The sequence below is a fragment of the Balaenoptera borealis genome (genome assembly GCF_965194805.1).
Source record: "Balaenoptera borealis genome assembly, chromosome: 12".
Classification (NCBI taxonomy): Eukaryota; Metazoa; Chordata; class Mammalia; order Artiodactyla; family Balaenopteridae; genus Balaenoptera; species Balaenoptera borealis.
The window spans coordinates 8,366,878-8,390,799 of NC_138869.1; the positions used below are offsets into that span (position 1 = coordinate 8,366,878).

Genomic DNA, 23,922 nt, shown 5'->3' on the forward strand with positions numbered 1-23,922 from the left:
TTTAGATTTTTCATCATTAGTGTATAGAAATGCAAGAGATTTCTGTGCATTAATTTTGTATCCTGCACTTTACCTAATTCATTGATTAGCTCTAGTAGTTTTCAGGGGCATCTTTAGGATTCTCTATTATAGTATCATGTCATCTGCAAACAGTGACAGTTTTACTTCTTCTTTTCCAATTTGTATTCCTTTTATTTCTTTTTCTTCTCCAACTGCCTTGGCTAGGACTTCCAAAACTATGTTGAATAATAGTGGCGAGAGTGGACATCCTTGTCTTGTTCCTGATCTTAGAGGAACTGCTTTCAGTTTTTCACCATTGAGAATGATGTTTGCTGTGGGTTTGTCGTATATGGCTTTTATTATGTTGAGGTAGTTTCCCTCTATGCCCACTTTCTGGAGAGTTTTTATCATAAGTGGCTGTTGAATTTTGTCAAAAGCTTTTTCTGCATCTATTGAGATGATCATATGCTTTTTCTTTTTCAGTGTGTTAATATGGTGTGTCATATTGATTGATTTGCATATATTGAAGAATCCTTGCATCCCTGGGATAAATCCCACTTGGTCATGGTGTATGATCCTTTTAATGTGTTGTTGGATTCTGTTTGCTAGTATTTTGTTGAGGATTTTTACATCTGTGTTCATCAGTGATATTGGTCTATAATTTTCTTTTTTTGTAGTATCTTTGTCTGGTTTTGGTATCAGGGTGATGGTGGCCTCATAGAATGAGTTTGGGAGTGTTCCTCTGCAATTTTTTGGAAGAGTTTGAGAAGGATGGGTGTTAGCTCTTCTCTAAATGTTTGATACTGTGAAGCCATCTGGTCCTGGACTTCTGTTTGTTGGAAGATTTTTAATCACAGTTTCAATTTCATTACTTGTGATTGGTCTCTTCTTATTTTCTGTTTCTTCCTGGTTCAGTCTTGGAATGTTATACCTTTCTAAGAATTTGTCCATTTCTTCCAGGTTGTCCATTTTATTGGCATAGAGTTGCCTGTAGTAGTCTCTTAGGATGCTTTGTATTTCTGCGGTGTCTGTTGTAACTTCTCCTTTTTCATTTCTAATTTTATTGATTTGAGTCCTCTCCCTCTTTTTCTTGATGCGTCTGGCTAATGGTTTATCAATTTTGTTTATCTTCTCAAAGAACCAGCTTTTAGTTTTATTGATCTTTGCTATTGTTTTCTTTGTTTCTATTTCATTTGTTTCTGCTCTGATCTTTATGATTTCTTTCCTTCTGCTAACTGTGGGTTTTGTTTGTTCTTCTTCTCTAGTTCCTTTAGGTGTAAGGTTAGATTGTTTAATTGAGATTTTTCTTGTTTCTTGAGGTAGGCTTGTATAGCTGTAAACTTCCCTCTTAGAAGTACTTTTGCTGCATCCCATAGGTTTTGGATCATCGTGTTTTCATTGTCCCTTGTCTCTAGGTATTTTTCGATTTCCTCTTTGATTTCTTCAGTTATCTCTTGGTTATTTAGTAGCATATTGTTTAGCCACCATGTGTTTGTGGTTTTTACGTTTTTTTCCCTGTAATTGATTTCCAATCTCATAGCATTGTGGTCAGAAAAGATGCTTGATATGATTTCAGTTTTCTTAAATTTACTGAGGCTTGATTTGTGACCCAAGATGTGATCAATCCTGAAGAAGGTTCCGTGTGCACTTGAGAAGAAAGTGTAATCTGCTGTTTTTGGATGGAATGTCCTATAAATATCAATTAAATCTATCTGGTCTATTGTGTCATTTAAAGCTTCTGTTTTCTTATTTATTTTCATTTTGGATGATCTGTCCATTGGTGTAAGTGAGGTGTTAAAGTCCCCCACTATTATTGTGTTACTGTCGATTTCCTCTTTTATAGCTGTTAGCAGTTGCCTTATGTATTGAGGTGCTCCTATGTTGGGTGCATATATATTTATAATTGTTGTATCTTCTTCTTGGATTGATCCCCTGATCATTATGTAGTGTCCTTCCTTGTCTCTTGTAACGTTCTTTATTTTAAAGTCTATTTTATCTGATATGAGTATAGCTACTCCAGCTTTCTTTTGATTTCCACTTGCATGGAATATCTTTTTCCATCCCCTCACTTTCAGTCTGTATGTGTCCCTAGGTCTGAAGTGGGTCTCTTGTAGACAGCATATAGATGGGTCTTGTTTTTGTATCCATTCAGCAAGCCTGTGTCTTTTAGTTGGAGCATTTAATCCATTCCCGTTTAGGGTAATTATCGATATGTATGTTCCTATGACCATTTTCTTAATTGTTGTGGGTTTGTTTTTGTAGGTCCTTTTCTTCTCTTGTGTTTCCCACTTAGAGAAGTTCCTTTAGCGTTTGTTGTAGAGCTGGTTTGGTGGTGCTGAATTCTCTTAGCTTTTGCTTGTCTGTAAAGCTTTTGATTTCTCCATCGAATCTGAATGAGATCCTTGCCGGGTAGAGTAATCTTGGTTGTAGGTTCTTCCCTTTCATCGCTTTAAGTATATCATGCCACTGCCTTCTGGCGTGTAGAGTTTCTGCTGAGAAATCAACTGTTAAGCATATGAGAGTTCCCTTCTATGTTATTTGTCATTTTTCCCTTGCTGCTTTTAATAATTTTTCTTTGTCTTTAATTTTTGCCAATTTGATTACTGTGTGTCTCGGTGTGTTTCTCCTTGGGTTTATCCTGTATGGGACTCGCTGCACTTCCTGGCCTTGGGTGGCTATTTCCTTTCCCATGTTAGGGAAGTTTTCGACTATAATCTCTTCAAATATTTTCTCTGGTCCTTTCTCTCTCTCTTCTCCTTCTGGGACCCCTATAATGTGAATGTTGTTGCGTTTAATATTGTCCCAGAGGTCTTTTAGGCTATCTGCATTTCTTTTCATTCTTTTTTCTGTAGTCTGTTCCGTAGCAGTGAATTCCACCATTCTGTCTTCCAGGTCACCTATCCATTCTGCCTCAGTTATTCTGCTGTTGATTCCTTCTAGTGTAGTTTTCATTTCAGTATTATATTGTTCATCTCTGTTTGTTTGTTCTTTAGTTCTTCTAGGTCTTTGTTAAACATTTCTTGCATCTTCTCGATCTTTGCCTCCATTCTTTTTCCGAGGTCCTGGATCATCTTCACTATCATTATTCTGAATTCTTTTTCTGGAAGGTTGCCTATCTCCACTTCATTTAGTTGTTTTTCTGGGGTTTTATCTTGTTCCTTCATCTGGTACATAACCCTCTGCCTTTTCATCTTGTCTGTCTTTCTGTGAATGTGGTTTTTGTTCCACAGGCTGCAGGATTGTCGTTCTTCTTGCTTCTGCTGTCTGCCCTCTGCTGCTTAATTTCTTTCTGTACCTAGAGAATTTGCATTGCTCTTTCATGTATTCTGAAATAAGAATTGCCTTTTTCTCTTTTACTTTGCAGAAACAACTGTTTCTTTTACTGTGTTTTGTTAATTAGGCTTTTCTTTTTTGTGGTCCTAAAATGAGATGACAGACTTGGCCATTTGAAAAGTATACTAGAAGGGAGAGGGAAGAAAGAAATAGGTGAGGGAGGTTAAGAGGTACAAAGTTCCAGTTGCAGAACAAATGAGTCATGGGTGTGAAATGTACAGCATGGGGAGTATAGTTAATAACTGTGTAATATCTTTTTATGGTGATATATTGTAACTAGATTTATTATGGTGATCAGTTTGAAATGTATAGAATATTGAATCACTTTGTTGTGTAACAGGAAGTAACATAGTATTAAGGGTCAATTATACTTCAAAAACAGAGAAACAGGGACTTCCCTGGTGGTCCCCTGGGTAACACTCCACGCTCCCAATGCAGTGGGCCTGGGTTCAATCCCTGTTCGGGGAAGTAGATCCCGCATGCATGCTGTAACTAAGAAGTCCTCATGCCGCAACTAAAAGATTCCACAGGCCACAACTAAGACCTTGTGCAGACCAAAAATTAATTAAAAGGAAAAATCAAAAGAGTCAAACAAACTCATAGAAAAAGAGATGAGATTTGTTGTTACTAGAGGTGGGAGGATGGGATGGGGCGAGGGGGGGATTGGATAAAGGCAGTGGAAAGATACAAACTTCCAGTTACGAAATACCAGGGATGTAATGTACAGCATGATAAATATAATTAACACTGCTCTGTGTTATATATGAAAGTTGTGAAGAAAGTAAATCTTAAGGGTTCTCATCACAAGAAAAAAAATTTTTTTTCTTCTAGTTCTTTACTTTTGTACCTATATGAGATGATGGATTTTTATTAAACGTATTGTAATAATCACTTCATGATGTATGTAAATCAAATTATTATGCATATTATGCATTATTTTTCAAATCCATGAACACTGTATATATTTACATCTGTTTGTGTTGTCCTCATTTTCTTTAATCAGTGTCTTAAGTTTTCTGAGCACAGGTCTTTACCTCCTTATTCCTAGGTATTTTATTCATTTTGATGCGATTGTAAATAGGATTATTTCCTTAAATTCTTTTCTGATAGTTTGTTGTTAGTGTATAGAAATGCAGCAGATTTCTTTATGTTAATTTTGTACCCTTCAACTTTACTGAATTAATTGATGAGCTCTAGTAGTTTTTTAGTAGTGTCTTTAGGACTTTCTTTGTATAATAACATGTCTTCTGCAAACAATGATAGTTTTACTTCTTCCTTTCCAATTCAGGTTAGCCTTATGTTGTGTGTTTCTGCATTTAGAGTATAGCCTAACCTACCTGTTGACCTTTTGAGCTTAGAGTAAGCTCAGTTTAAGATATGAAGGATGGATTTTGAGAGGTAGAGTTGAAACAAAGGAAATGAGAAGCTTTTGATTTTGTTTTCAATTCATAGGTAGAATGAATTGGAGGGGGAAGAGACTTGCATAGGTGAGGACAGTTGGAAGAATCATGTTGTAATCCTGGAATAAGGTGGAAAAAAGTATCAAAAAACAACTTTTCCTGCCCTATCATGTGAATAAACATCTGTAAAAACATTGTCTATTGATAAAGGATGCTCTCTCAAAACACTTTTTTCAAAAGTATTTCAGGTTTCAAACTGAAACTTTAAAAAGTCAGTAGTATGTGGAAAATTATTATATTATGACAGTTTGCCAGTGAATAATGTTGAATAAAATAAGTATATAAATTTTGTGTGTTTATGGTAAATATTGCTGTGTGTATTGAATTTCTTATGTTCCCTGTATCTGTGAACCCAGAATTCTGTCTGTAGCAAATAGTGAAGATATGAAATATAGCTGTGGGCCTTTGTATCCTATTAGGAAGCAAATGAGAGATGAAGACTCTATAAAGTATATTTATTCATAATCTGTGCTTAAAAATCGGTGAGGCAAAAAGATCAGGTTAGGGCATCAGGGCACCCAGAAGAGTGGTGTATTCCATTTTGATCTGCATGTCCTACTCTGCCATTGGCAAAGAGCATGAGGGTCCATAAACTATGGTGTGTGGTAGCTCTGATCTCTGATATAAACTTCTAGGAGTGACTTCCAAATTTGTATCTTCAGGGTAGATTCCCCACTGGTTCCTGAAACTTAATGTCTTCCAAATTCATTGACATTTTGCCATGATCTCTTTGCTTTTCTCTATACCTATACCTCCTGTAGATTTACTTATCTTGATTAATGGCTCATCATTCTCTTAGTCAAGTAGTCCAAAAAACTTAGGGTTATCTTTGATTTCTTCCTGTTCCTGGCCTTTATGTTGATCAACAAACGTATATTTTACTTCTGAAATGTGTCTTCTTCATTGAACCTTCAGAATATTCATTTGTTCACTCATTCACTCTTTTGTTTATTCTGACACATTTATTGAGCACCTCATATGTGCTAGGCAGTGTGCAAGGTACTAGGAATATAGTGATAAATAAGACAGATCAGTTTCCTGCCCTTATAGAGCTTATAGTCCAAGCTTTCATCATTTCCCCTTCACCCTCTTTGAGTTCCTGTGTTAGCCATTCTTATTTTTTTCTGATTATAAGTATAATACATTCTATTCTAAGAAGTGCAAGAGTTATTGAAATGTATAAACACCAAAAGAGGGAGACTCCCTATATTTTCATCTACCAGCGATACCACTAATAAAAATTTGGTATCATTTCTCCAGATTAGAAAAAAAAATGTAGCCAAAACTTTGTAACACATCTCTTTGCCTTTACTCCCTCTCTTGTCTGTCTGTATTATAAATGCTACCAAAGATATCTTGTTAAAAAAGAGAGTTGATTGTTAGTCCTTTGTTCAAAAACCCCTCAGTGTTTTTCTCTCATCCACAGAATGAAGTCTGAACACCTTAACGTAGTGATTACCACCCATTAGGTTTCTACCATCTAACTTTCTTGTTTCTCCAGAAACTTTCCCAGAAGTAGCCCTTCTTACAAGTGTAAATAAAAGATCTCAAGTGTGCTGCATTAGTGTCCCCCATGTGACAAATAATACTCCGAATAGGGGAGACAGGTTGATATAAGTACAGTAATAATTTATTCAGTTTTCTTTTGTGTGCTTGCCCTCTCCCACTCACCTTGTTTACAGGAAAATAGAAAAAATTACAGGAGTATTCTTAAAAATTAAAGCAGAAAAGTGTAAAGAAGTTGAAACAATCTGAAATTCCATCTCACATGGATGATTACCATTAAAATTTTTGTAAATATTCTTCCATACATGTGTCTTTGAAAGTATATATACACATATAGATGTATGAATATGAAGTAATTGTATATAAATAGGATAATATTATAATGCTGTTTTTCTTTTGCCTCAGATATAGGTTTTGGAGATTTTTGTGTCAATAAGAGACCAGTGTTCAAGATGGTATATTTCTGTTTTGGCCGCACTGCACAGCTTGGGGGATCTTAGTTCCCTGACCAGGGATTGAACCCCAGGCCCTTGGCAGTGAAAGGGCGGAATCCTAACCACTGGACGGCCAGGCAATTCCCAAAATGGTATATTTCAAGAATGATGAGAAGCCTGCTTGCTTGAGAGAGTAAGAAGCTGGTCTGACTTCCTTGACCTTCTAGATTAGAGTAGATGTTGCTCCTCTGAGCTTCCACAGCACCCTGGTTGTCCCATTATGGCGCTTACTGCATTCCGTTGTTTGTCTGTCTACTTAAACCAAAGTCCCCCATATCTGTGTCTTTGTATTCCTTGAGCCCAGAACAGTGCCTGACACCTAGTGGACATTTCAGTATTTGCTGAATGAATGAATGACCGTATGAATGTCTTAGGTGAAGTAAGGTGGTTTGCCATGAAAAGAACTTGCTGCATGTATTCTTTAAAGCCATTTATCTCTGTTTGCTTTGATTATTCATTTACCAAGTAACGTTTTGGTATTAATTCAGTTTACCAATTAATTACCAGGGATTTTACTGCTGAGAAAAGAAGGTACCGACTGTAACCTGGTTGACAGTTATAATTCTGATTATAAATTAAAATAATAGTGCTGTGGGACAGATGAGTATGAGACTTTGCATAATATGAACCATTTTTTCCCCAGAGTATAATTATTCCTTTAGATAAGGTGGTATCCAGGTTCTGTTTGAGCGGAGATATAGGTGTGGTCTGGTGAATAGAAGGCTGGATTCAACTTTGACTCTGCCACTTATTAGCTCTGAGATATTAGGCAAGTCCCTTAACCATTTTAAGATTTAGTTTCTTTATTCGTTAAGTGAATAACTGGCTGCTCAGATCTAGCCCAACGCTAAAACTCTGTGACTATGAAATAAGAGCCATACTTTACCTTGGTCCATTGAAGCCTAACCTGTATACTCTTCTTACTATCTCACTCAAGACATGTAAATGGCCAAAAGTAAAGGCCAGGGAGTATAGTGCCTCAGACCCTTAGAAATACTACAGAATAAAGCAAGAGGTAGCACTGTGATAGTTTTTAGAGGAAGTACGAAGCTGAGAACTTCTTTTGCATTCTTTGCATTATTTCACAGCCAGTTCTAGATAAAAATAATTATCTTGTTTGTGAATAATAATATGTCATTTGGGGATGGAGAGGATGTCGATTTGGTTCCTCAGTTTTCTAGCCTTATTCTGGGTAGCTTGGTGAACTAGGATTGATTATGTCCTCTTTCTTTCTCTGACTTTTTTTTTACTCTCAGTAGAAGGATCTCGAGATTCATTCTCATTGTCTGTGACACACATAGGTTAGATCAGTGATAGAAAAGAGTTGGGAGACTTGTTTTCCTTCTTCATTTTGAGTTAAAGCAAATTGCTTTACTTCTCTATGCTTGATTCTTTTTACTAATAGAAGACAAAATCTGGCTCTTCTTACATCATGTGCTTTGGGATAATGAGGTAATTCTTTGGAATCTTTTTAAAAATTTCATTTAAAAAACTTGATGTACAATTTCTAGTAAATGCATAAATCTAAGATGTATATGTAGTTTAATGAATTTTTACATATGTATGCTGCTGTATGTGTATAATTATAACTACCAGTCAGATCAAGACGTAGAACATTTTCCTCCCCCTAGAATTCCTTTATGCCCCTTTCCAGTCAGTACCCTCTTTTTGAACACTTTGAGTGCTTTATTATTCATATTAAGAAGCCAGTGAAGACAAATCTTTTATGTTTCATCAGTAATTTGAATCTTGAAACCTGTAATAATGTCTGATCTGTAGATCGTAAGGTCTTTAGCCTTTTAGAAATAGATAAGGCATAATTGTGTAAAAATGCTTTTCTAATAAAATTTTAATCCAGGCTACAGAGGGAGTAGTTTTTTTTTTAAGATTTCTTTTTTTTTTTGGACGTGGACCATTTTGTTACAATATTGCTTCTGGTTTATGTTTTGGGGTTTTGGCTGTGAGGCATGTGGGATCTTAGTTCCCTGACCAGGGATTGAACCCACAGCCCCTGCATTGGAAGGGGGAGTCGCAAACCACTGAACTGCCGGGGAAGTTCCCAGAGGGAGTAGTTTTACACTGATAAAGGGGCAGTGTTATTTACCAGCATTTTCTTTTCTGTGTAGACATTTTCCTGAAAATTTTTGGGTTGTCTGAAAGTCAGTTTATTTGGAAAGTTGTAAGTAAGTGGGAAAAGGAAAGCTGTTTGGCCAGATGAATGAAGAAGTTGTTCCAGGTCTGTGAGTTCCAGCCTTCCTTCTACCTGTGCCATTGTGTAACCCTGTGAACAAGGCCTAACCTTATTTTTTACATCTAATATTTATGCAGCGCTTTTTTGTCTGAGGCACTGTGTGTGAGTCTTTCTAAAGTGCTGTGGTGCTGGGCTTCCTTGGTGGCGCAGTGGTTAAGAAGCTGCCTGCCAATGCAAGGGACACGGGTTCGATCCCACATGCCGTGGAGCAACTAAGCCTGTGCGCCACAACTACTGAGCTTGTGCTCTAGAGCCCGTGAGCCACAACTACTGAGCCCACGTGCCACAACTACTGAAGCCCACATGCCTAGGGCCCATGCTCTGCAACAAGGGAAGCCACGACAATGAGAAGCCTGTGCACCGCAACGAAGAGTAGCCCCCGCTCACCACAGCTAGAGAAAGCCTGTGCACGGCAACGATGACCCAACACAGCCAAATAATTAAATAAATAAAATAAAAAATAAATTTATTTAAAAAAATAAATATATAAGTAAAGTGCTGTGGTTGTGCTTTAGCCTACCTCATAGTTTAGCTATATATTATGTGATTTTGTTTACTAATTTGTATATCTATGTCTTTTATTTTAGAAGTTTTAGATTTATGGAAAAGTTAAGCAAAGATAATACATAGAGTATATCATGTACCCATTTTCCCTGTTGGTAACATCTTGTTTTGTTAGTTTTATGGAGGTGTATTTAACATATTTTAAAATTCACCCATTTAAAGTGTACATTTCAGTTTTTAGTGTGTTCACAGAGTTGTACAATCATCACTGCACTCTAATTCCAGAATATTTTCATCACCCCCAAAAGAAACTCTGTACCAAGTTATCAGTTATTCCCCGTTTTTGCCCCCCACCCCGCCCTTGTCCTAGGTAACCACTAACCTACTTTCTGTCCCTATGGATTTGCCTCTTCTGGACATTTCATATAAATGAACTTATATAATATGTGGTTTTTTGTGACTGGTTACTTTCACATAGCATGTTTTCAAAGTTTATCCATTATGCAGCCTGTATCCATTCTTTTTCTTATTGCCAAATAGCATTCCATTGTAGGGACTTCCCTGGTGGTGCAGTGGTTAAGAATCCGCCTGCCAATGCAGGGGACACGGGTTTGATCCCTGGTCCGGGAAGATCCCACATGCCGTGGAGCAACTAAGTCCGTGCGCCACAACTACTGAGCCTGCTCTCTGGAGCCTGCGAGCCACAACTACTGAGCCCGTGTGCCACAGTTACTGAAGCCTGCGTGCCTAGAGCCCGTGCTCTGCAACAAGAGAAGCCACCGCAGTGAGAAGCCTGCACATCGCAATGAAGAGCATCCCCTGCTAGCCGAAACTAGAGAAAGCCTGCAAGCAGCAATGAAGACCCAATGCATCCAAAAATAAATAAATAAATAAAATTAAAAAAAAAAAAAAAACATTCCATTGTATGGATGTGCCACATTTTGTTTATTCATTTTTTAGTTGATGGACCTTGATTGATTCCACTTTTTGGCCATTATGAACAGTGCCAGTGTGAAATCTGTATATAAGTTTTTGTGTAGACTACATGTACCTGCCTAGAAATGGAATTACTGAGTCCTGTGGTAACTCTTTTAACGTAAGGATTTTTGAGTAATTGCCTTCCTGGGCCATTTTACATTCCCACCAGCAATGTATGAGGGTTCCAATTTCTCTGCCTTCTCTTCAACACTTGTTATATTGTCTGTCTTTTGATTTTAGCCATCCTACTGTGCATGAAGTTGTATCTCACTGTGGTTTTGATTTGCATTTCCCTATTGATTAGTGATGTTGAGCATCTTTTCATGTGTTTATCAGCTAGTTGTATATTTGGAGAAATGTTTTTCAGATTCTTTCTCTATTTTTTAATTGGGTTATCCTAATTATATTTTAAGTTTTGTTTCACCAATGAGGTTATAAGTCACTTGAAAGATTATAAATCACTTGAAAGGTTCTAGCCTTAAACAGTAATTTTTTTTTTGTTACAAAAATTAACCTATTTATTATAGGCTAGCAACGTTTCAAATGGTGGTGCTGCTACTGGTCCTTCAATTCCTTCAGTCTTCTGATGGCAGACTTTACTGTGGCGGCAGAAGTGGTGTTGTAGGTCCAAGCACCACCAGCTACCGTTTTCATGCAGGAACCACAGTGCCAGATGCCCACAGCTCATCTGTTCATCTTGGTTTTGCCCCAGAAGGAGCAAGTGTACTTGGCGTGCTGGCTGATTTTAATTTTCTTCACCATTTTCCTGAGGGAGGCCCCATAATGGGTCATTTACCCACAGTTCCGACATTCTTGGTGCGTTTAGCCGTGTCGCTGCAACCTCGGTCCGAGCCCAGAGACCTCTAGCGTTAAACAATAATTTTAAAAATAATAATTATTTGGTGTTTCTGCTTGCCTTTACTCCTCCCACTTTTCTCAAAACAGTAAGAGAATGTCATGCAAGTTGAAGTCCCATAGTAAGCACATTTGGTTTATTTTTTCCCTTATTTGACTACACAGAAAAACAAAGATGGTTGGGAAAGCATGTTTGTTCAAATCCTAGATAGTCTACACATTCCTTGGTTAGTGGAGTAAAGTTTTTTAAAAATGCTTTTATTGCTTTCTTGATGAGAAAATTAACAGATTTGTATAGCAAATATAAAAAAGGCCCAGATAAATATAAACCAGAAAGTTATAATTTCTATGATAATTTACAGCGATAACCAATGTTATAATTTTAATATATGTGCACTGTAGGCTGATGCAAACATACCTATAAATACATATGTGTATCTGGATAAGAGTATATATACTGTTTTGTTACAAGTTTTTTCCCCTACTGCACTTAACAATATATTATGAACAGATTTCTATCCACATAATACTTTGTGGAGTTAAATTTTGACATCAGGTTATGAAACATCTATTTCTGTGGTTTCTTAATGAGGATCAGTCGATTTCTGAAGATAGGAGGGTGGAAAATGTTTAAATGTTTAACCTATGTATTTTTCAAGTTGTTGGATTTTTTGTAGATTAAATTAACTAGGGGTAATTATTTCCTACTTTGCTTTATGTCAAGAAGTACCTGCTTTTGGTGTCCAAAAAATAGTTTTTTTCAGTTGTCATTGGTGACGGATCGATGAAAAATTGTACAACTGTCCTAATGTAGGGAGATAAACTGCCATGTACCTTCATAATTCTGGAGTATGGATTATGGTATTGATAGTTATTAATGGAAAGTTTGAAATCTCTTGGAAAGTTTAACATATATTTATTGAGCACCAACTGTGTGTCAGGCACTGTAAAGGGGGAAAAAATGATCGAAGTCCTAGATATGTTTGTTTTTCAGGCAGGGATGGGGAGGGAGGCAGTGCCAAACTGCATTAGAGCAAAGTCAAAAGGTAAATTTCCTAAAATGCTAATTTATTTTTGTGGTTTATTTTATACTCAAATTACTTGCATTTCCATGTTTGTTTCATAATGACTTATTTGCAATACATTTAAACGATAAAAATGTATCTGCATATTTAAAAAAATGATTCATAATAACAAGGAAATGTGACTTTGAAACATCACTTTTTTCTCCTTGAGTGTTTATGGCATTAATATGGTTATAATAATAGATTGTCTATGAAAATTTTGCAATGTCTATGGCAAAGTGAAGGAAATTATACTATGAGCAAGTCAGAACCTCAATAAAAATTTTAAAATAGGGTCTACAAGATTATTTTTGTTCCTTTAAATTACTGCTATCAGATTATTTTTCTGTCACTTTATCGTGTACTATATTGACATTAAATAACTGCTTTGTGTGAGAAGAAATGATGAAATAATTTTTTGCAGATATATATTTAAATCGTGCAAGATTCTTTATAATTAGTTACTAAAAGTAAAAAGTCATTAAAGCTATCAGAAAAAAAATCTTAAATTTCACCTGTACCTCTGAATAAGAAAGTCTGTTTTTTCCAATAGATATGTTGGAAACCAAGATGCAGTCAGGCAAAACGGGACAGTTTGGGGTTTGTATGTTTTAACCCTTTTATTCTTTTTCTCAGCCACTTAATCTCCACACATGCTTGCGGATGTTTAAATGTGAGAACAAGAAAAAAATTTTTGTTTTGATTCTGACTACTGAAAGCATTTTCTTTTTTTTTTTTTTTTTCCTTTTTTTTTTCACACACATACACACACACACACACTTGAAAACATTTTCTTATTTTCTCTTATAAGAGCATTATGTAAAATGAGAGATTAACTACAGATGCTTAAGGTCTTGTAATTCTTTGATTTATTCTACTTTTTCAGTATCTTTAAGTTGTTAATGGTTTACCGAGATACCCTGGAGGATGGTGTGCAGAAATTGTATTTGCATTGTACAATGTGTCTGGTTTAGAGGCAGCTGTGGTGGTCTGGAGATTAAGGTTCCAGCTCTTCCACTTGCTGGCTCTGTGACCTTCAGCATGACACTCAGGCCTCATTTTACTTATCTGTAAAATGTGATGTAACAGCAAGAACCTCACAGGATTGTTGTGAGGATCAAATGAGATAATGTGTTAAGTACTCTGAAACTGCAATGTGATGTGCGAATGTGAGGCAAGAAAAGAAGTCTCCACATCTTAATATATAAAGAGCAGTAGTTTCACATCATTAGCTTTTGTCTTCAATTTACTGTTTCTTCCTGCTTCCTATAGATTTGTTTTTAATTAGACTCGATTGGTGATTTCTTTTTCTTACCAGATTCAGCAAAAAACTGTGTGAGTGGCAAGAACCTCCCACATAGAAAGTAAGGTTATTGTACCCAGGGTGATGAGAAACACCTGCTGCAGCATTCCCAGTGGGAACCACTACATATGTAGGTGCCTGGCATTTCCTAAAATAAGGAGTTGGGTTTTTTTTTGGGTTTTTTTTAGCATTAAAAGAAAGTGAGGTATAGCTGATTTACAGTGTTATATTAGGCATAAAACAGTGATACAAAATTTTTAGAGGTTGTACTCCATTTATAGTTACTATAAAATATCGAATATATTCCCTGTGCTGTACAGTATATCCTTGTAGCTTTTTTTTTTTAACCTAATAGTTATGTTGTGCTTATTGCATAGCAAGCTCCACTCTAAGTGTTTTACATTTAATCTTCACAACAACTCTATGGGAGTAGGTACTATTGTAACCCATGAGGAAATTGAAGGTTAACAAATAACTTGTGATTGGTGCTGCAATACTTTGAAACCTTTTCTTTTTAGTGTCGTTATGTTTGCACTTCATACATTTGCAGGCTTACCACATATTTGCAAAAGACTACTTCTGTCAGGTTTCAGCAATAGGTTATTGTAAATTTTAGCTTTGATTACCTCTACAAGGCAATGATAGATTTTGGGATAAGTAAAGGTCCCAGGAGTAGTGTTTCAGTCTAACTCTTTTTTTTTTTTTTAAGTACTTATTTTATTTATTTATTTTTAAAATTTTATTTATGTATTTATTTATTTAAGGCTGTGTTGGGTCTTCGTTTCTGTGCGAGGGCTTTCTCTAGTTGCGGCAAGCGGGGGCCACTCTTCATCGCGGTGCACGGGCCTCTCACTATCGCGGCCTCTCTTGTTGCGGAGCACAGGCTGCAGACGCGCAGGCTCAGCAGTTGTGGCTCACGGGCCCAGTTGCTCCGCGGCATGTGGGATCTTCCCAGACCAGGGCTCGAACCCGTGTCCCCTGCATTGGCAGGCAGATTCTCAACCACTGCGCCACCAGGGAAGCCCCAGTCTAACTCTTCATTAGAAAAATTTGGAACAAAGGTAGGTGTTGGTTAGGCACACTGGTGGTATTTTATAAATCCCCTATTTCTAAGAGGAATGCTTTTTTTTTTTTTCTCATCTTAATGTGTTGACATTGTGTGCATTTAATATGGTAGCATTTCCCTTCAAAAAGTGGTTATTTAGGTATAGGTGTGCCTTTTAATCAATTGATGACATCTAGAATCAAGAAAATACAGTAGTGTTTAGACCATTTGACTTTATTTTTTAGCTAACAAGCACTATCAGTGCGCCATTCTTAGCCCCATACATAGTCTTTGCATATTAGGTACTAAGAGCTAGATTTTCTTTTAGCCGGCTAAGATTGCAGTTGCTATGGGTTCTGAGACTTGACTTTGTATCCTCACTCTTCTTTTTAGACTTCTTGTAAGGATATCTTGATCACTCAGAGACAGAAGTACCTCATTACGTGTTTTGCCTTACTAGCTACTGCTAATTTAGTGAATCAGCTAGTTGAAGAGGTAAGTTAGCAAATAATTTCACTGGGGACAGGGCCAGAATTAAAGCTTGCAAGTCCAAGGGCAGTTAATGTTTACTGGGTAAATTCAAAACATTGTTTTATTTTGGGAACCCACTGCTACCTGTGTCCTTGTCCCTGTTCCCTGGCAACCATTAATGAGGTCTCCGTCTCTGTAGTTTGGTCATTTTGAGGATGCTATATAAAATGGAATCATATAGTATATAACCTTTTGAGATTGGCTTTTTTTCATTCACTAAGCATAATGCCCCTTAAAATCTATTCAAGTTGTTATGTGTACCAATATCAATAGTTCTTTCCATTTTATTGCTGAGTAGTATTCCATTGTATGGATGTACTGGAGTTAAACATTTGCCTATTGAGGGGCATTTACCTTGTTTCCAGTTTGGGGTATTGTCAGTAATGCTGCTATGAACACTCAAGTACAAGTTTCTGCGGGAACATATGTTTTACTTTCTTTGGGAGAAATGCCAAGGAGTATGATTGCTGGGGTGTATGGTAACTAAATGTTTAATTTCCTAAGAAACTACCAAAGTTTTCCGTAAGAGCTGTACCATTTTACATTCCTACCAGCAGTGTAATGAGTCCACTAATATTTTCTTATTGCTTGTTCATTCATTTGCTGTCATATTAGTGGTGGTAGATGCCGAAAATTTAAGAAAATTTTATGTGAGAAAAGTCATAAAAAATAAGGTCTATGCATTGACATAGTTATTTTAGCAGAATATACAGTTTTATTCAGGAGATTAAAATTAATAGTTCTAGATTGTTTGCTTTGGCAGTCTTTTGTTGATCCTGTTGAAGAGATTAATAACTTTGAAGAATGAGACAGGTTTTTTACTGAAGTTTCATGCTAAGTCATTTGGCTGTTTTGGAATCTAAAGAACCAGTGCTTCTTTCTTTTTAACTCTCTTAATTTCTCTAGAAATGTTTATCTTTTTCTAAATTGTTAATAATTTCTGATACTACAGCCCTTGTTTATTACAGGCTACCTTACATTTTTTTCATTCATTTGCCTTTTTATTTTGTCATGAATTATTTTATCCACTGTTTTTAATGACTTTGAATTGTTGAAACACCATTGAGAACTGTTTGCTTACCATCAAAACAGGCAATTCCCCTACGCAACCATATCTGTGCACAGGCTTTACTCAGTCACTGAAATAGCATGGGGTTTTTAGGCCAAGGAAGCTATCCAAGAATTTTGTGAATAAGGCTGAGTATTGACTTTGCCAGAATTCATGGGGAAGTTATCTTTCTTCTTGTTTTGTATGGTGGAAGAGGGTTTTTCATCCAAACATTGCCCCAATGTTTTTTCCTTTTCCTACTGAGGGTTTTGTTTTTTTTTTATGTCTAGAGATTTAAACTTCTTTTTTAAAAATTTATTTTTTTTAAATTTTAATTTTATATCAGAGTATAGTTGATTTACAATGTTGTGTTTCAGGTGTACAGCAGGGTGATTCAGTTATACACACACACACGCACACATCTATTCTTTTCCAGATTCTTTTCCTATATAGGTTATTACAGAGTATTGAGTAGAGTTCCCTGTGCTATACAGTAGGTCCTCGTTGATTGTTTTGTGTATGATAACATGTATATGTTAATCCCAACCTCCTAATTTATCCCTCCCCCCTTCCTTTCCCCTTTGGTAACCATAAGTTTGTTTTCTAAGTCTGTGAATCTGTTTCTGTTTTGTAAATAAGTTCATTTGTATCATTTTTTTTTAGATTCCACATATAAATGATATCATATGATATTCGTCTTTCTCTGTCTGACTTCACTTAGTAATGATCTTCTCTAGGTCCATCCACGTTGCTGCACATGGCATAATTTCATTCTTTTTTATGGCTGAGTAATAGTCCATTGTATATACATACAACTTTTTAAAAATAAAATTTATTATTTATTTTTGGCTGCGTTGGGTCTTCGTTGCTGCGCGTGGGCTTTCTCTAGTTGCGGTGCACAAGCTTCTCCTTGCCGTGGCTTCTCTTGTTGCAGAGCACGGGCTCTAGGCGCGCGGGCTTCAGTAGTTGTGTCTCGCGGGCTCTAGAGCACAGGCTCAGTTATTGTGGCGCACGGGCCTAGTTGCTACGCAGCATGTGGGATCTTCCCGGACCAGGGATGGAACCCGTGTCCCCTGCATTGGCAGGTGGATTCTTAACCACTGCACCACTAGGGAAGTCCCTGTACCACATCCTCTTTATCCATTCCTCTGTTGATGGACATTTAGGTTGCTTCCATGTCTTGGCTATTGTAATTAGCGCTGCAGTGAACATTGGGGTGCATGTATCTTTTCGAATTATGGTTTTCTCCAGTTATATGCCCAGGAGTGGAATTGCTGGATCATATGGTAGCTCTATTTTTAGTTTTTTAAGGAACCTCCATACTGTTCTCCATGGTGGCTGTACCAGTTTCCCACAACAGTGTAGGAGGGTTCCCTTTTCTCCACACCCTCTCGAGCTATATTTACTGTTTGTAGATTTTTTGATGATGGCCATTCTGACCAGTGTGAGGTGATACCTCATTGTAGTTTTGATTTGTGTTTCCCCAATAATTAGTGATATTGAGCATCTTTACATGTGCTTTTTTAGCCATCTGTATGTCTTCTTTGAAGAAATGTCTATTTAGGTCTTCTGGCCATTTTTTGATTGGGCTGTTTTTTTGATATTGAGCTGCATGAGCTGTTGTATATTTTGGAGATTAATCTGTTGTCGGTCTCATCTTTTGCAAATATTTTCTCCCATTCCGAGGGTTGTCTTTTTGTTTTGGGTATGGTTTCCTTTGCTGTGCAAAAGCTTTTAAGTTTAATTAGGTCCCACTTGTTTATTTTTGTTTTTATTTTCATTACTCTAGGAGGTGAATCCAAAAAGATATTGCTGAGATTTATGCCAAAGAGTGTTCTGCCTATGTTTTCCTCTAAGAGTTTTATAGTATCCAGTCTTACATTTAGGTCTTTAGTCCATTTTGAGTTTATTTTTGTGTATGGTGTTAGTGTTCTAATTTCTTTCTTTTACATGTGGCCAGTTTTCCCACCACTTATTGAAGAAACTGTCTCTTCTCCCTTGTATATTCTTGCCTCCTTTGTCATAGATTAATTGACCATAGATGTATGGGTAAACTTGTTTAAATGTTATTTTTTGGTAGACTTTTATTTTCAGTAATTTGTTTTGAGATAAGTTGAGTAAGAGGTTCAGATTCCAAGACAAACCAGGGGTTTATCTTTGCTTTGGGACTTGACAGCGAGATGTTAAAAAAATAATAATTTTGTTTTGAAAATTGTAATCAAACTTAGATTTAGATTGCTTTATTTTAGAGTATTCAGTGGAGTTTGATTTTTTGATGGTTTCCTCATGTAAATAGGAAGCCAGCAGAAGGAGGCCTGTGATGAATAAACTTCATTATCTCTGCTAAAGGGACCTTGTTAAAGGAAATTAGATGTAGTAAAGATCCTGACGATGGGAGCTTGACCTAGTATTGAATGTTCTGTGATTCCAGGCACCTGAACTTTGACCTAGGCAATGTGGACCATGTTTGATGGTTCTTGAGCGTGGTTCATGCATTTGATCATTCATGCAACATATTTTTATTGAACTAACCAGGCATTGGGGATATAATGTGGAGGAAAACCTGATGTGATACTATCCCCCATGGAACCTATGGGCTAGTGGAGGAAATACATATTAATATTAAATTAAATGTAAAATTATAACTGCAGCAGTGGTATAAGTGATATTAGTGAAATTTGACCAGGTTAGAAAATGCATCCTCAAGAAATGATACTTCTGCTATGATTTGATGGAAGAGTAGGTATTGACTTGGCAAAGAGAGGAAGGATGGTTGTCCAGGCAGAAGGAACAGCAGGTGCAAAGGCCCTGTGGTAGAAGGGAAAATGGTGAAATGAGGCTAGTGTGGCCTGAGAAGTGACAGCTAGAGGGAGAATGAAATGGTTTGAGGTGGAGAGATAGGCCTGCTCTTGCAGGTTTTTATTAAAGGTTATGTTAAGTTTTTGCCTTTATTCTAAGAGGAACAAGGAACCGTTAGAGGGTTTTAAGCAAGAAAGGACAAGGTCAGACTTGTTTTGTTTTTTCTTTTTGGCTGTGCCACATGGCTTGCGGGATCTCAGTTCCCCAACCAGGGATTGAACCTGGGGCCACTGCAGTGAAAGCCTGGAATCCTAATGACTAGGCAACCAGGGAACTCCCCAGACTTGCTTTTTGATGTGAACATTTTTTACCTCAAGGCAGAGAATAGATTGAGGTGCACCAGAGTGGAGGCAGAGATACTGGTTAGGAACTTAGTCTAGTTCAGGTGAGAGATAATGGTGACTTACTTAGACAAGAGTGGTGTTGGTGGAGAGGATAGAAAGGAATTAATTCAGGAATGTTTAGGAGACGTGGTGATCATTTTGTAATGTATAGAAACATCGAATCGCTATGTTGTACATCAGGAACTTACATAGTGTAGGTCAACTATACTTCAGCAAACAAACTTATAGAAAAAAAGATCAGATTTGTGGTTACCAGAGGTGGGGGGAGGGGGAATTGGATGAAGGTGGTGAAAAAGTACAAACAGAAGGAGATGTCTTAGTGCAGGAGAGAACTCATTGGTTAAATTTAGATATACCCTCTTATTGTGTTTAGTTCGATAGTTTTGTTCTTAAGATGCAAATAAATACATATGTGAGAATTGCTTTTCCATACTGGTATGCTTATCAGTACTTTCCCCATCCTGTAGGTTTTTACATGTGTTGATGTGTACTGCAGTTTTAACCAAAGAGTAGGCATTAGATAATATTTCCTGAATGAATGACTAGATCAGTAATTTTAATGCTTTCCAGAAATAGTGTTCTCCTGCTCATGTTTCTCATGTTGGCAAATAATTAAGGCTGCGTTATTAATTGATATTTGCACTTAATAACAGTGTACTCTCCCTACCCAACAACCCCTTCCCCTTCTATAAGCCATGACTTGATTGCTCAGAAGCATGTTACCCAATGGAATCAACGTAGAAAATTAAAAATAGCTATCTGCATGGTATTATTTAGCTTTGAGTTATTTTGTTCTCTACTTATGCTAGCTGGTTTATAATTTGATGAAAGTAGCATATTTGAGTATTTTCTTATTCTTTTGATCATTAAAAAAACTAAAATATATTGAATTTTCATTGTTGTCTTTTTAAAATTTATTTATTGATTTTATTTTATTTATTTTTGGCTTCTTTGGGTCTTTGTTGCTGAGCACAGGCTTTCTCTAGTTGGGTGAGCGGGGGCTACTCTTCATTGCATTGCGTGGGCTTCTCATTGCGGTGGCTTCTCTTGTTGTGGAGCATGGGCTCTAGGTGCACGGGCTCAGTAGTTGCGGCGCACGAGCTTATTTGCTCCGCGGCATGTGGGATCTTCCCAGACAAGGGCTCGAACCTGTGTACCCTGCATTGGCAGGCGGATTCTTAGCTACTGCACCACTAGGGAAGTCCCCTCGTTGTTGTCTTTTATAACTAAGTTGCCTTCATTTCTGTTGAGCAGATGCTTGTTCGAAGGGATTTAAATGACAAGCTTTTTCTGTTTTTGATCCACTCAGCTGACAGCTTTATTTTTCTTTCCTCAAAAGCCAGAACTAGGCCTACAGGAAGGAAAGGAACGTAAGCCAGAGCCAAAGGCTGGTGTTGCATAGGCCTGTGGGGGTGCATATTCAGAAGCTTTGCAGTTGGTTGGCCTGGATCTGTCAAAAGAGGTTTGGTTGGTTCTGGCTGTGCCATGGTTTATTTATATGCTTCTGAGTAGTGATCTTGGGAATGAATGCATTGTGAGTACAGTTTGGAAAGTTGTTGTATCGATTGCTTAGGGAGGAAAAAAAAACCCACCCGAGAAACCCCACTGTTGAACAGGTCTTGGGTTCACTGGTTTAATTTTCTCTGAGTGCCGTCCAGTGAGTAAACCTTTGCCTCATCTCAGCAGCAACTGCCAGTTTTCTGGATGCAAGTTAGTTCATGGAAGAGACTTTGTGTGATAGGAAGACAAAATGTGAAATTAAATATATCTTAGCTCTGGCCTAAGTAGATATTGTTAAACATGAGTGAGTTGGATATAAAATAAGCTTTCTCTTCTGGTTTCAGGAAAGCATAGTGGAAAAAAATGTAGGATTCTTTTCTAATTTCTGTTGATCCAGCTAGGATATTACGTCTTGCGTTTTTAAGGCATTCAAACATTTGTTCAGTTGAATTGTGGGAAAAGGATAGACAGAAGAACAGGACATTCTATGTTTGAACATTGTTAAGTAGAAGAACATGAATTGGTGAGGTAGTTGTATCCTTCTACATTTTTGACTATCAGGATTTAGATTTTGTTACAGATTATGCAATTATATTTACAAAAGAAATGCAGACATTTCAGTAAAGTACTAACAGTTTTCAGATGAGACCTAATCTGAGTGTTAATTAGAAAAGAATTTACAATTTTGCATTAAATGTAATCCTTCTTAAATCTTACTATTAAATTTACTTTATGATCACGATGAGGTACATTTTTTTAAAAATAATTTTTATTGCATTTTTTATAGTTGGTTTACAATGTTGTGTTAGTTTCAAGTGTACAGCAAGGTGATTCAGTTATATATATACATATATATATATATATATTTTTTTTTTCTTTTTCAGATTCTTTTGCCATATAGGTTATTACAGAGTACTGAGTAGAGTTCCATGTGCTATACAGTAGGTCCTTATTAGTTATCTGTTTTACATATAGTAGTATGTATATCTCAATTCCAGTCTCCCAATTTATCCCTCTCCCCCTTACCCCTTGGTAACTATAAGTTTGTTTTCTACATCTGTAACTCTATTTCTGTTTTGCAGATAAGTTCATTCGTACCCTTTTTTTAGATTCCACATATAAATGATATCATATGATATTTATCTTTCTCTGACTTCACTCAGTATGACAATCTCTAGGTCCATCCATGTTGCTGCAAATGGCATTATTTCATTCTTTTTTTATGCCTGAGTAATATTCCATTGTGTATATATACCATGTTTTCTTTATCCATTCCTCTGTTGATGGACATTTAGGTTACTTCCATGTCTTGGCTATTGTAAATAGTACTGCAGTGAACATTGGGGTGCATGTATCTTTTCGAATTACGGTTTTCTCCGGATATATGCCCAGGAGTGGGATTGCTGGATCATATGGTAGCTCTATTTTTAGTTTTTTAAGGAACCTCCATACTGTTCTCCATGGTGGCTGTACCAGTTTCCCACAGCAGTGTAGGAGGGTTCCTTTGTCTCCACACCCTCTCCAGCATTTACTGTTTGTAGATTTTTTGATGATGGCCATTCTGACCAGTGTGAGGTGATACCTCATTGTAGTTTTGATTTGTGTTTCCCTAATAATTAGTTATGTTGAGCATCTTTTCATGTACTTTTTAGCCATCTGAACGTCTTCTTTGGAGAATTTTTTTTTTTTTATTTGTTTATTTTTGGCTGCGTTGGGTCTTTGTTGCTGTGCGTGGGCTTCCTCTACTTGTGGCGAGCGGGGGCTACTCTTTGTTGTGGTGCATGGGCTTCTCACTGAGGTGGCTTCTCTTGTTGTGGAGCATGGGCTCTAGGCACACGGGCTTCAGTCGTTGTGGCTCGCAGGGTCTAGAGTGCAGGCTCAGTAGTTGTGGCGCACGGGCTTAGCTGCTCCGCGGCATGTGGGATCTTCCCAGACCAGGGCTTGAACCCATGTCCCCTACGTTGGCAGGTGGATTCTTAACCACTGCGCCACCAGGGAAGCCCTGGAGAAATATTTATTTAGATCTTTTGCCCATTTTTTGATTGCGTTTTTTGGTTGATATTGAGCTGCATGAGCTGTTTGTATATTTTGGAGATTGATCCCTTGTTGCTCGCTTCGTTTGCAAATATTTTCTCCCATTCTGTGGGTTGTCTTTTCGTTTTGTTTATGGTTTCCTTTGCTGTGCAAAAGCTTTTAAGTTTAATCAGGTCCCATTTGTTTACTTTTGTTTTTATTTTCATTACTCTAGGAGGTGGATCCAAAAAGATATTGCTGTGATTTATGTCAAAGAGTGTTTTCCTCTAAGAGTTTTATAGTATCCAGTCTTACATCTAGGTCTTTAATCCATTTTGAGTTTATTTTTGTGTATGGTGTTAGGGAGTGTTCTAATTACATTTGTTTACATGTAGCTGTCCAGTTTTCCCAGTGCCACTTATTGAAGAGACTGTCTTTTCTCCGTTGTATCTTTTTGCCTCCTTTGTCATAGATTAGGTGACCATAGGTGCATGGGTTTATCTCTGGACTTTCTATCATGTTTCATTGATCTATATTTCTGTTTTTGTGCCAGTACTACACTGTTTTGATTTCTGTAGCTTTGTGGTATAGTCTGAAGTCAGGGAGCCTGATTCCTCCAGCTTCATTTTTCTTTCTCAAGATTGCTTGGGGACGCAGACATAGAGAATGGACTTGAGGACATGGAGAGGAGGAAGGGTAAGCTGGGATGAAGTGAGAGAGTGACACTGACATATATACACTACCATATGTAAAATAGATAGCTAGTGGGAAGCAGCCACATAGCACAGGGAGATCAGCTTGGTGCTTTGTGACCACCTAGAGGGGTGGGATAGG

The 23,922-nt window shown here is 37.1% G+C and overlaps 1 protein-coding gene and 1 pseudogene across 4 annotated transcripts in view; one reads left to right on the forward strand and one right to left on the reverse strand.

Moving 5' to 3' along the window:
• Positions 1-23,922, forward strand: part of TMCC1 (transmembrane and coiled-coil domain family 1) — a 220,971-nt gene that overhangs the window by 25,574 nt on the left and 171,475 nt on the right. The window lies entirely within an intron of this gene.
• On the reverse strand, positions 11,016-12,221 carry LOC309607376 (large ribosomal subunit protein eL43 pseudogene; annotated as a pseudogene). Its single transcript has 2 exons — positions 12,216-12,221; positions 11,016-11,389 (listed from the first exon to the last, which is right to left on the reverse strand). The product of its transcript is annotated as a large ribosomal subunit protein eL43 pseudogene (transcript).